The 11,624-nt window shown below is 46.7% G+C and overlaps 1 long non-coding RNA gene across 1 annotated transcript in view; it reads right to left on the bottom strand.

Moving 5' to 3' along the window:
* The window catches only part of LOC111817140, a 49,871-nt gene that overhangs the window by 1,550 nt on the left and 36,697 nt on the right, over window positions 1-11,624 (bottom strand). The window lies entirely within an intron of this gene.

The raw sequence follows: 11,624 nt of genomic DNA on the forward strand, positions 1-11,624 counted from the left end.
AAAAAAAAAAAAAAGAAGAAGAAGAAGAAGAAGAACCTGTCGAAGGTGGTATCCAGTAGAAAGATATCAGGTCATTGGAGTCATACCCTTGAAAGGGATTCTGGAACCTCAGACCCTCCCATTTCTCTCCGCATTCTGGGCACTATGAGGTGAGCAGGCCTCCTCTTCCATGCACTCCCAACACGATATACTGTGTCATTACAGGACCAAAGCAACAGGCCCAAGCAACCATGGACTGAAACTGTGTTGAGAGCCACTAAAGCTGAAAATTGATCAGATGTGTGACAGCAGGACTAGGCCGCAATGCCTAAAGTAGTCAAGCTACCTCAGGCCTGAGAAAAGCATCCTGCCTGGTCAATATCAGCTAGCAGTCACGAGGCAACCTTGTGTCACGTGACACTAACTTTGCAAAGGTATAAACACCCCTACTGTTATTCTGGGGGTCATTTGCCAGTCAGGTGTGGTCCAGCCCTGACCCAGCTCTTGTCTTCTTGTCTATCTTTTCCTCATTCCTGCCACCATTGCTCCCCAGAGTACACTGAGAGACCAACAGAGTGCTACAAAACTGTGATCCAAAATAACCCTTTCCTCCACTAAGTTGATTACCTCAGGTATTTTATCCTAGTGGTGAAATAACAACAAACTATCTACATCCCTCTTGTTGGTGGAAGTAGGCAATAAAATGAGCTGCTTGATCCAACCCTAATTATTCTTGTACCACTGATCTGTGTAATCTGCTCAAAAGGACTGCAACCTACTGCACAGAAGCAAACTAATGTTAGTAGGCCTGAGAGCATTTATTTTTACTAATACCTGCTTGCAGAGTTCATCCATTACTGCTATCTGTGAGTGATCATTTCTTTTTTTTTGCAGAACCAGGGATTGAACTCAGGCTCTTACGTTTGCCTGAGTGATAATTTCAGAAGGACCTCAGGAATGTACGTAAGAAGTGTGGAACAGGAGAAAGAAACAACAGAGCAGGGTGGCACATGCCTATAATCTAAGCATTCTGGGAAGCTGAGGCAGGAGGATATTAAATTTGAGCCCAACTTGGGTAACTTAGTGAAACACTATCTCAGAAAGAAAAGGGTTTTTAAAGAGCTGGGTACACAGCTTAGTGAGCAGGCCCTGGTTGCAATCTCTAGTACCACTACCAAAAATTAACAACAGAACAAAACCTACAAAGGATATGAGGGCTGGGGTTGTGGCTCAGTGGTAGAGCATTTACCTATACTACAAACGGTCATGTCTGTATCTAGACGCTGCACACACACACACACACACACACACACACACGCATGCACATACACACAAAGCCTCAGTGGCTGGATCTAGAGCATGTGAAGCTCAGAGTGATTCATGGTGCAACGCTAGCTCAAGAGCACCAGAATGTAGGATGTGCGTACTGCCGGCACTGAGTAGCCTGGAGAAGACAAAAGAGCAGGAAAATGCTGTTAAGGTCCCTTGTTGTTTTGCTGTCTTCTGCATGCAATGAACTAATTGTCCTTCGAGATGCCTCTCTGTCACATGCCATTCCATCCTACAGCCAGCCAACCGTGGACTGAAACTTTTACGAACTGTGAGCAAAATAAACTTTTTTTCCTTTACCTTTAGGTATCAGGTATTTTTGTCTCAGCAATGAGGAAAGTAAGACAGAGATAAGCTTGGCACCTCCCCCAGCCTGACCTACAGTGATGCGTTCTGTACACACTGGCTTCTCCCAAACTGCAAGGTAAAGTAACTTGTCCTCTTTTGATAGACAACCCAGGAAGGCCTTGAACTCAAAGTGATCGTCTTGCCTCAGCTTCCTCAGCACTAAAATTACAGATGTATGCTACGAGTCCTGGTTTATTTTCTTTATTTTGAGACAGGTTCTTACTAAGTTGCCCAGGCTGGCCTCAGACTTGTAGTCCTCCTGCCTCAGCCTCTGGGTAGCTGAGAGTATGGGTAAGGAACACCACGCCTGCCTGGCCAAGCCTCAAGCAAAAAGCCATGAATTTGATCCTCTAGTTTCATTTGCTATCGAAAGAGGACCTGGGATATACCTCAGTGGCACAGTGTCTACTCAGCAAGTGTGAGGTCCTGAGTTCAATTCTTGGTACCCAACCTTCCCCCCGCCAAAAAAAAAGAACGTATAAAGACTAGAATGCATTCTGACAAGAAACGCACATAGCCAGGCGTGGCGGCACACACCTGTGATCCCAGCACTCAAGGGGCGGACGCAGGGGGATCACCATGAGTAGCAAAGCCAGCCTGGGCTACATAATGAGTTCAAGGCCAGGCTGAACTATATGGGAGAGCCTGTCTTAACATACCTGTGGCACGTGTCACAGGTATATCATGCTCAAAATGTAGGGGGAAAATCAAAGACAAAAAATACTGAAAGCAGCCTGAGGCTAAAAACCATTGCAATATAAAGAACAAAGCTGTGCTTAAATTGCACTGATTTTCAGAAACCATGCAAACAAGAAGAGAACACAGTGGACCTTTGACTCAGGAAGTCAATTCATTCCTGGCTGCAACCCAAGTCGTCAACTGAAGGCTCAGGCTCCCCCGTGCAGCCTTCAGTGTCTCTCTTGCATACAGGCAAATCTCAGGGTCCTTAGAGAGACTCAGGCCCAGGATTTCTCCACCCACACAGGAAAGGAGGTTGTACTATTCCTCCCAGAACTCCATCAGAAGGGCTGGAGAAATAACACAGCAGGTCTAAGCACCTGCCTGGCAAGTGCAAGGACCCAGGTTCAATCCCCACTACCAGGCATGGTGACACACACCTGTAACCCAGCGCTGGGGAGGCTGAGACAGGAGGATCACTATGAATCCATGAATTCGAGCTGCATAGTGAGACCCTTTATCAAATAAAAAAATAAAATACTGGGCCAGAGAGATGGCTCAGTGGAAGAAGCGCTTCCCTGGCAAGCGCAAGGGTCTGAGTTCAATCCCCGGTTCCACAAAAAAAATAAAATAAAATAAAATAAAAAATACTTTTTTATAAATTTAAAAATTAAAAAAGAACTCTATCAGGAGTATCTGAGACCATCAGGAAACACAAGCATTCAGGTCGTAACAACTTTGGTTCCAAGCAAAATACTAAAATTCTGGTCATAATCCAAATTGTATGTCAGGCCAGCCATAACGTGGGGGCCCACTGTACAGTAAAATATTTACAATAATAAAAGGAGAAAAACCCACTTAGAATGCTGTATCAAGCAAAATATCCTTTTAAAAGGAGGAAGAAGTCTGATGTAGTTGGGCCGAGCTTTAACCCCAAGTACTCAGGAGACTGAGGTAGGAGGATTACACGTTTCAGGCCAGCCTGGGCAACTTGCCAAGATTCTATCTCAAAATAAAAATTGAAACAAAGAAGATGACAGAGAAAACAGAAGACAAAGAGGAAAAAGAAAGGGGAAAAAGGAAAAGAAGTGGAAGAGGAAGACAAGGAGCTGAAGAGACAGGTGAGTTGTAGAGTGCTTACCTAGCACTATACGTGAAGCGCCAGGCTCAAGCCCAGCACTACAAACAAGACAAATAGAAAGACAGATCAGGAAAAAAGCCAGGGAGGACACAGTTGAACCAAACAGCACCATCAAAGAAGTGGCTATCATGGGAATCCGTACCACATGCCTGACGGCAGCAATACCCTGCTGAGATTCGCATGCAGTGTTCATCACGATGCACGGCACCGGGGGACGAAAACACCCTTAACAGGAGAACAGAAATCACACAAACAGCGCTCTCCTACTGCAGCAGCATCCACCTAGCAATCAACGGTGGGAAGACAGCTGGGAAATCCCCAAACACCTGGGGATCACATGACACAGCCCAAAGGAAAACTTTCATGAGCAATGAAAAATTTTTTGAAGGGGAAGGGAAAAAGAAAGGGAGGAAGGAATAGAGAAAAGGGGAATAAAGAACAGAATAAAAACAATGCTTTTGTAAATAAGGAGAGCAGGAGCTGAAGGGAGAAAAGGGAAATGGGGGGAAAAGAAGATAAATCATGCATACGTACAAATCCCCTTAATGAATACTATCATTATGCATCCCTAAAATACACCAATAGCCAGGTATGGTGGTGTAAGCCTGTAGCCCCGGCACTCAGGAGGCTGAGGCAGGATGATCTCCTGGGCAATCAGGAGTTCGAGACCTAAACTGTAGAGTGAAACACTGTCTAAAAAGGCAAAAAAAAAAAGTTTGTGGAAAGGAGCAAAGTAAGTGTCCAGATGGAAATACCCAGTATGGGACGTGTACACTACAAAGGAAGAACTATAATCAATAATCTAAGCACCAACATTAGAGAGAGAGGAACAGAAGAAGAGAGAGGGAGGGAGGGAGAAAGAGAGAGAGTGCGTAAGCAAGCAAGCAGGCAAATGAAATCCAAAGGAAGTACAAAAAAGAAAACAATATTTAAAAAGAGAAAGTCAAAAGCTGCTTTTTAAAATTTTCTTATTTATTTACTTGGTACAGTGTCTCACTATACACCTTGGACTCATAGTGATCCTCCTAGCTCAGCCTCCTCAGCACTAGGATTACAGGCAAGCACCACCACGCCTGGTTTCAGTGGCTGGCACAGTGCAGGGCTGGCACAGCACGCGGTACCAGGGATCAAACTCTGGTCCTTGCACCTGCCAGGCTGGCACTTAAAAGGCCAAGCTACCTCCCCAGCCCTAAAGCTGCTTCTCGACTCATCCCATTTGATAAGGACAAAGTGAAGCTAATTGACAAAGATATTGCCAATGGAAATGCTATTGACAAAATCCACCAAGTATGTTTGTTTGTTTGTTCATCAGTTTGTGACAGGAAACTGGGACTAGAGAATTCTTGAAAAGCAACATCTGTAGGGAAGAACCCTACAGGTCAACTCATAACCAACAATGAAAAACCAACAGTGATCCTTTCCTGGTAAAATGAGGAATTATACAAGATGTCTCCTCCGCATCACTCCTTTTCCACAAGTTAAAGTAGGGCCTGGGGAGATAGCTCAGTAGAATAAGCACTTCCCTGGCAAGTGCAGGGTCCTGAGTTCAATCCCGGTACCGCAAAAAAAAAAAAAAAAAAAAAAAAAGTCAAAGTATAGTTAATATAAAAAAGACAAGGAAAGGGAAAAAAAAAGAAAAGAAAAGAAAAGAAAAAAAAGACTAGAAAGATAGCTCAGTAGGGGCCAGGGAGATGGCTCAGTAGGATAAGCGCTTGACTGGCAAACGCAAGGATCTGAGTTCAATCCCTGGTTCCACCAAAAAAAAAAAAATAGGTCAGTGGACTAAAGCCTACTTAGACAAGCTAAGGCAAGTGTAGGTGCTGTGGTTTGATCCCCAGCACCACATGCTGCACCAGCCCCATTCCCAGGGTGGGCTGAGCCGGCCAGAGTTCAGACATGTTCCCGGTCACCTGTAATCCCAAGGTCCGGGAGGCTGAAAGCAGGAGGGTCACCACAAGTCGGAGCTGCACAGTAAGACCCTGTAACCACCAAATACATTTAAAAAAAAAAAAAAATCCAAATAGATTAGGAAGAAATAAAAGTCTTTGTTGTATAAACTAGGCCATTTGTGTAGAAAAATCTCGAAATACCCAAAATATACTACTGAAACCAGGAAGAAAGAAACAGCCAGGGTAAGCAATACAATGTTTTAGAATACAAAGTCTACTAAGGTCTACTAGACAAAAGTCAATGGCGTTTGTTTTGGGGGAGGTTTGTTTTGTTTGCTTTTTTACAGAGGAGGGGGAGGAAGGCAAGGAAGAGGGTATACAGAGGGGGAGGAGACGGGGAGGGGGAGGAGAAGGAAGAGGAAGAAAACGGGGAAAACATCCATGTGATCTTGAATTTACCTACTGCAAGCTTTTAGATATAATTTAAGATCCATAAAGAAAAAAATGTTTAAAGTGAAAAAATTCTGCTCTATGAAGATTCTATGTTAAGAGAATAAAATAAGAACCTAGAATATGTCACTGTGGGTGTTGAGCGGGGCAGCACGATGAATCGTATTCTTTAAGCACAGCACGAAGGTCTCTCACACAGGCACTCCGGTAAGCTTTTCTCTCCCCAGGATTTGCACGTCCCAAGTGAACGCTCCTACAGTAGGATGTCCCCCATGAAATGCCACACAGTACCTGTGCTCCTGGGGGAAAAGTGGCTGGGAGGGGTAGGGCTGGCCTGGTGCGCTGGGACACAGGGAGGGGCAACCGGAAAAGTTTGCAAAGCGCAACTTTGATCCAGAGGAATTTCCGAGGATGCAGCTGCCCAGAAAAGGCAATGGAAGCACAGGCCCAAAGATCTTATGCCACGAACCTCCAGCTGCTTGTTCTGGGCTTTCCTCTCCTAAAGACATCCACAAACAATCTAATCGTTTTGTTAAATCCATCTATGCAGAGCGATAATGAAAATACCGCATCGGGCTGAAATACACCGTGCAGTTGATAAATGATGCTTGCCAACGCAGGAGGAAGCCGGCCTTCGGGGCCGTGGGAAGGGATCCAGAAATCTAGGGACCACTGCCAGCCCCGCGAAGGGGCGAGCTGGGACTCGGGCCGCGGATCTGACGCCCCGCCTCCCATACATCTGTAAACTCCGAGGGATAGAGGCAACCCCTATAGAGCAAGGAGGGAGAGGGAACCCCACAGACTACAGCTCCGGCCGTGCACGAACCCCCACCCCCAGTGGGGGGGGGGGGTCCCCGTGACTCCAGCGGTCCAACTGCCCGCCCCGCGCACGGCAGGAGGGGAGCGAGGTCTGAGCAGCGCCCCACATGTGGGGAGCTGACTTGAGGGACGTTGTACCACCAGAGACCCTTCCAGCTTGTTCCCACCTGATCCGGCACCCCCATCTCCCCCACACTCACCATCTCCCGGCCTCCTACCCGCGCCTCCCGCGGCCCTCGCAGTCCCAGAGCCACCTGAGGTCCTCCAGGGGCAGCGAGATGTGAGGGAAAGAGGGCCCAAGCGTAGCATCCTCCACGCGGGCCGGCGCAGCGTCGTCCTGCCCTCATCTTTCCGATGGCGCCTCTGATTGGACAGTTCATCTGGACACGCCTCTATCGTCTCCTGAGTGACAGCAGAGGTAGAAGACCCTTTCGGAGCCCACCCTAATTTACCAGACCCCGAGAATCTGCAGCCTCTGGTGGTGTCGGGGTTGCCGCAGAACTTGCTGTACACTAAGTTGAGTTTTGGTATCGCCAAGAATTAGGTATTGGTGTCTGCCTGCAACTTCTTTTCATTGCTAGTGCACAAGTGTGCGCAGGCAGTTCTGATTCAGTTTCTACATAAAGTGAGGTCTTTTGTCTTGAACAGGAAACATCCAGGCCAGAAAGCGTAGAATGAGATGTCCCGCTGGCTCTTCTCTACAAATACTAAAACGGGACCTCAGCGCAGCTAACAGAGAATCTGGTTCCACTGATCTTTGACAATTGACGCATCCGAGCCTCCCACCCACCACTTTCTCCTCGTTCGCGGCCTCTACGCCTGGCGCTGGAGCTGTCTGTGGAACGCCAAGGTCCCAACCTGGGGGCAGAAAATTATCTCAGCTAAGAAGTACGTTCATGGGCTGAGGGAATAGCTCAGTGGTAGAAGCGCCTGCCTGGCAAGCGCAAGGTCCTGAGTTCGATCCCCAGTCCCAAAAAGAAATAAAAGATATCAAAAAGAAGTACGTTCATGAAAACTGAACCATACAGTTCACGCTCAAAGAATCCTTACTGTGGTTTTGTTTTTCACTGTTGTCCTAGAAAACTTTGGAAAAGAAGGAAACAGCTGTGATATCCCAAGACACAATTCCTATTTTCACTAGCATTAAAAACAAAAACAAATCATGTGTCTTTGTGATTAACCTCATTCATTTGGCATAATTCTTTCAAATGACATTCACATTAGAGGAAGTATAATACATTTCTTGTCTTGTGGTGCTAGGGTGGAACCCAGGGCTTTGAATGCACAGCTCCAATTTATACTTCTTTTTTTTTTTTTTTTTTTTTTAAATGATAGGTTTAATGGACCGAGTGCACGACTTGTAAATGTTCTCATTTTCTGATATTTAAGGTGATGAGCTTGGAAATAATGATGTTAGGTTTCACACATGGAGTCCTGACAACCTCTACTATTGACAGAATAACACTAAATGTACAAGGTTCATTTTGATTCTCAAACTTTCAGCGTGCAGTTAAGGTGACAAGCCACATCCAAGTCTCCGCACATCACAAAGAGGCTCCCCATGAACCCTGCTTAGCAGAACCCGCTAGGACCCATCAGGGACTCGTGTCCATCTCCACAGTCCAGCAGCCATAGTTTTCTCACCTAAGCAGCCCTCAGCCATCAGCAAAATGTCACGTCATCGTTCACAAAGAAAGAGAAGAGATCAAGCGTACTGCTTCTTTGGTGTGAAACAAGTAGGTGGTCCTGAAAGGACCTTTTGCTTTGCTGGAGAACACAGAAGAGTGAATGAAGACCTAGCCACCGAAGCTGTACAGCGTGCATCCCTGCCACAGAGCGTGCATCCCTGGCACTTGGACACGTAGACCTTGGCCATGGCGGTGACCATCTTGCGCTTGGCATGCTCTATGTAAGTGACAGCATTGCAGATTGCATTTTCCAAAGATACCTCAGCACTCCATGCATCTGCTCATAGATGAGGCCAGAGATGCGCTTGACACCACCTGCTGGGCCAAGCTGGATCCAGCCAAGCTCTTGCAGTCTCAAGTTACACAATGTATCAACCACCACAAGCCTCCAAAAGTACAAGCCAAAATATACCTCACTTTAGTTCCCAGATAGCCTGGTTTTCCTTAGGGTAATGCAGGCTGACTCGCAGGGCTGGGCACGTTGCTTGGCGGTGCAGCATGAAGCTCTGGATTCTCTCCCAACACCAGAAAAAAATAAACAACTAAAAATCCAGTAATACACACTGTAACTGTTTTTAATTTTATGAGGAATCTCCTCACTGCTTTTCACACTGCAGTATTTTTCTACCAACAGTGTTGGACAGTTCCGGGGGATTGAACTCAGGAACCTGCACTTGCCAGGCAAGCACTTATTCTACTGAGCTATCTCCTCAGCCCCCTACCCACAGTTCTAATGAGTGTTTTCAGTTTCTTCATTCTTCTGTCTTCTCTTTCTCCTTCTCCTTTTTTTAAGTCTATGTAGTTTAGGCTGGCCTTGAACTTGAGGAGATGCTCCTGCCTCAGCCTTCTGAGTGTTGGGATTATGAGGGTGCACCACCACACTGGACTTTCCACTTTTTTTTTTCTTTTTCCTTTTTTTATGTATTTGGTACAGGGTTTCACTGCACAACTCAGACTGCGAGTGATCCTCGTTTTCAGCCTCCCCAGTCTGGGATTAAAGGTGTGCACCATGGTGCCTAGACTCAGTTGCTGGCTCAGAGGGCCCTGGTGGCAGGGCCAGTGCAGCATGTAGGACCTGAGATCAAATCCTGGACCCTGCGCTTGCCAAAGTGGGTGCTCATTTCACTTTCTTGATAGCATTTTTTGTTTTGATGGCTTGGGGTTAGTTGGTTAATTGCTTCCGTTGTTTTGGGGTTTTGGGGTGGGTTGAGTTTTTTTTCCTTCTGTATTTTTTTGAAACAGGGTCTCACCATGTAACCCAGGCTGGCCTAGATCTTGTGGCAGTCCTCCTGCTTCAACCTCCTGAGTGCTGGATTTGTTTGTTTTTGGTAGAGAGAATCAAACTCAGGACCTTACACTTGCCAGGCAGGTACTTGTGTGCTGCACTATATCCCTATCCTGAATGCTGATTGGTGGAGGGGATTAAAAACTAGGACATTCTGGACGCTAGACAAGTGCTCTACTGCTGAACTATATGCCAAGACCTGGGGTTTGCTGTTAGATGAGTTTTATCTTGTACATGTAAGTCATCGGTCTATTTTGGTAAGTTAGTGCAGGTGAGAGAGGCTGAGACAGGAAGACTGCGGACTCAAGCTCTCCTCGCTTCCAGGGCCCGGTCCTGAGTTCAGATCATCAGGCTTACTGGCACCCGATGAAGGTTCCCATGCCAGACACTTGTGCCAGCATCCAGTCCCGTCGTCTTACTGTGATACACCCGCACCAGTGCTCCAATCGCCCGCCAGCCCTGCCTTCCAGCATCCCCTGTGCTGTATTCTAGGTGCCTAATTTCTGCACATGCTTTGGGCTTTCTCAGCATGAACATGGTATTTTCTGAGCCAGCACCCAAAGGTTGAGGCAGAAGGACTGCTGAAGAAAAAAGAAAATTAATCTAAACACAAATGTGCTATTTTTCTACCAGTTGCCCTCACTTACTCAGGGTCATGGGAGGCACCAGAACTGTTCTTGGCATACACCTGCCGATATACAAACATCATGAATACTAATCTGCAAATCCCAATAACAGACAGCTGATACTTTCATCCACGTTTCCTGTGAAGACTGCCTGGGGCTGGGGAGATAGCTCGGGGTCTAAGCACCTGCATGGCAAGCGCAAGGACCCAGGAGTTCAGTCCTCCATACCAGAACCCTGGGTGCGCTAAGCCATCCTTAACATGGTCTGCCTAGCCTCCAGAGGGACTGATGGTTCTTTGGCTCTGGAAGTTTATTGGCCCCCAGGGAGAGTCCCATCCCTCCCCCCTTAAAGAGACTTCTCACTGCACGGACTTAAATGCTAGCAATGCCACTCTTCAATAACTCAACAAATGAAACAACTGTCAACCGGGTGTGATAGTGCACACCTATAATCCCAGCACACGTGAGCACATGTGACAGGCTGAGGCAGGAGGATAACACAAGTTCATGGCCAGCCTGTGGGTTCATTTTTACTTTTTAGTTATTTTTGTCTTTTTGAGTAGCAAATCAATTTTTTTCTCCTTTTTGGCAGTACCGGGGATTGAACTCAGGACCTTGCACTTGCCCCCAGCTATTTTTGTCTTTTTGAGACGGGGTCTCACTGTGCAATTCAGGCTGGCCTTGAACTCACTTTGTAGCCCAGGGTGATCTCAAACTCAAAATGATCCTCCTGCCTCGGCTTCCTAAGTGCTGAGGCTGCAGGTGTGTGCCGCCAGGCCCTGCCTTGCCATTGGGCACTTAGCCTTTCCAACCTGACACCACCCAGTTACCAAAGTACCTATCCTGGTCGTGCTACATCCTCAGCCCTTTTTATTTCAGGCCTTGGTACTCCACGCTAGCAGTCATGCTGGACACCCCTTCTTCCTGGCAACTATTGATAAATTTAGGGTTCCTACAACCTCCTCAAGCTAGTTGTAGAATTCAGGAAACATTTTTTTATATTTACCAGTTACAGGGGCAAGTACTAAGGATGGAATCCAGGGCCTTCACAGTAAGCGACATCTCCAGAACTTTTTATTTTTGAGCCAGGGTCTCAAGTTACTGAGGTGCCCAGACTGGGCTTAAACATGTGATTCTCTTGTGTCAGCCTGTCAGAGTGCTGGAATTACAGGCATGCACCACCACACCCAACTCTTTCTATTTACCAGTTTACTACTTTATTATAAAGGTTACCATCCAAGAACAGCAATACAGAAGTGATGTACACAGCAAGGAAAATGCCAGACAGGAAGAAGTACAAATCTTCCAGGCCTTCTCAAGCAGGCTTTTCCAGCTCTACATGTGCTGGCCAACCCCGAAGCGCCCGCTCAGTCACTGTTCACTAGAGAAAAC

This window comes from Octodon degus, unplaced genomic scaffold, assembly GCF_000260255.1.
Source record: "Octodon degus isolate 3935 unplaced genomic scaffold, OctDeg1.0 scaffold00050, whole genome shotgun sequence".
Lineage (NCBI taxonomy): Eukaryota > Metazoa > Chordata > Mammalia > Rodentia > Octodontidae > Octodon > Octodon degus.